We start from the raw sequence: 2,477 nt of genomic DNA on the forward strand, positions 1-2,477 counted from the left end.
CAGAAAACCCAAGGTCAACAGGGTTTCACATATTTTAATATCATTTCATAATAGTTACCAAGTTTTGTTGCAAGTACTTTGTCCTGTTTTTCATTGCTGCTACTTTCCCAATGATCAATTAACTGAAACGTGACATAGCCAAGATCTATGCCAATCAACCTGTAGCTGTAGGAAAGGCATTTTGTTTGAAGAGGTTGCTGTTACTCATGCAGCATTTTGAAAGAATCAAAGGGGTTTCAGGGCATTACTGCCAAGAAGGAAAGCCACCAGAGCAAATGTAAAATCAGTATAATGAAGCATTTAAATGATTTATCTGTATGCTACATTCTTGGTTTAATGGAGCTGGGACAACTTGCTTAACTGCCTGAATGTTTCATATTTCATGGGTTGTTATGAATTGTGTAGACACTAACTATATAACTCTCAGATCTATTTTTATTCAATCAAATTGTGCATAGTATTATACATGCTCTGAATTTATATAATGTTTTTGATAGTGGCATTTTTACAAGAGGAGAAGATTTAAATGTGCCATCTGACTTGCAAGTATAAAGAGCATCTTTAAAATGATACTAGTTACTGACAAAATAGTAGCAGATAACTTGTTTCTTGGAAACAAAAGAAGATGATAAGCTCATTTGAAAACCTTATTTTGTAGGAAAGAGCTCAGTTGTTACTGTTTTGCTTTCACAATCAGTCTTAAGCCCTACCACCTCCTCCTGGTCCTGCTCCATTCAGGGTGCAGGTTTTTAAGTCTTTTAAAAGGAGAACAAGAAAGTACCTACAGGGCATTTTGTTAGAGTGAATTGGTTTAAGACCTGCCTAGAAAAAAAATGAAGGAAAGCAAACTAGAATTCCACCATCCTGAGGAGGAAAAACAAACAAACAAACAAACAAACACAACACATGAAAGATAGCTTCTAAATGGGAGATAGCTTCATCTAAAATGAAAATCTGATCTCAAAGGTGTACAGATGGGGATGAATGTGTTTTTACCATTTTATCTTGCTTGCCTGGGCTTTATGGTTTCACTGCTGTGCTTCTTCTGTTCAATTTTTAAAAAGTTATGTATATAAGAATTTCTTCAATTCTGAGGCAAGGAGGATTATGGCTAGTTTGAAGAGCTAAATTCTTCACTGTAAAGTATTATTTTTGTTAAGTTTGTCTTCTGAGATCACATGGATTTCCCCGCCCCATCCCCCATTGATTGTGGTTTGGGGGCAGACCACACAGTGCTGTGGATAGGAACTTAGAAATAATTCTACTGGTTATTGGACCTCCTTTGCCTCTTAATAGGGTGTAATTAACAGCTGAAATATCTTCTAAGTATGAAACAGTTGTCCAGCATTATTGCCCATGCACATTTTGATAAGCTGCCAGTTGAGGAGCCTTTGGGGCAAACTTTTACACATTTTGCTCTTGGTTCATGTGGGTTACTGGGGGTTGCGGAAGAACAGACTTCAAGTTGCTGCTAATTAAAATGATTGCTCTGACTCCTCTCTGAGGGCCATTCTTTCAGTTACAAATTGCATGTGCAAACGAAGCACCCCAGGCATCAGGCAATTCTAAGAAAGCAAGTCAGAAGCAGTGAGGGCTTTTCTTTAGACTGAGTTGGCATGCAACAGTCACAGCTGGAGACTCTGTCCAAGGAGTTCTTCAGATTTTCTCAGATGAACAGCTGTTTTTAAGAAGACAGGCAGAATGTCAGAGTTTTTTTGGGGGGGGGGGTTGGGAGGGGAGGAATGGTACAGTCCTTAATGCCCTCCCACAGTTCATAGATGGAATCCATCCCAAATCCCTGGATCTGGGTCTGAGAGGTATATGTGCTGGCCAGCCTGCTGCTCTCATGCCTCCAGGGACTCAGAGCTTTTTTAATTCATAAGAACAGATACTACACTCGATCTTAGCCAAAAGGCTGAGAAACTACTCAAAACTTCTTTTGAAAAAAATCAAAGTTTGTTTCCACAAGAGTTCTGAGAGATGCCAATGATGGGGATTTAATGGTGGAGCTAAGCAATGGATTCACAGATTCACCACATGCGGCAGGTCCCACGCGGTAGGCTTCATTGGGAGGGGTTACAGAGAATGTCTCTGAGTGAGAAAGCAAAAGAGAGAGGGGGAAGGGGGAAGGGAACAAGTCCTTTTATAAGGTGACCCAGCGCACACACAGGAAGAGTACATGCAGCTTACAGGACAGTTACATCGTGACAGCTAGTGATAACCTGCTGTGCCCGAGTTTCTGGTACTGACTGTGTAGATACCTAGTGTCCCACGGCCAAGTACCCTGCAGCTGGCCATAGTGGTGCCTGATTGCTAACATTTGAGTCTCCTGTAGCTGTCCATAGAGCTGCCTGATTGCTAATAGCCAAGGAGGGCCAGATTTCCCTCTTCCCAGTGGAATATTTGTTACTGTTTATGGATGACTCTTTTTTTTTTTTTTTTTTTTTTTTTTTTTTTTTTTTTAGCATATCTACTCT

General features: G+C 40.3%; 1 pseudogene; it reads right to left on the bottom strand.

Annotated features, from left to right (window-relative positions):
• Positions 1–1,778: 1,778 nt before the first annotated feature.
• On the bottom strand, positions 1,779–1,927 carry LOC127186111 (uncharacterized; annotated as a pseudogene).
• Between the last annotated feature and the right edge of the window lie 550 nt (positions 1,928–2,477).

This window comes from Acomys russatus, chromosome X, assembly GCF_903995435.1.
Source record: "Acomys russatus chromosome X, mAcoRus1.1, whole genome shotgun sequence".
NCBI classification, from domain to species: Eukaryota; Metazoa; Chordata; class Mammalia; order Rodentia; family Muridae; genus Acomys; species Acomys russatus.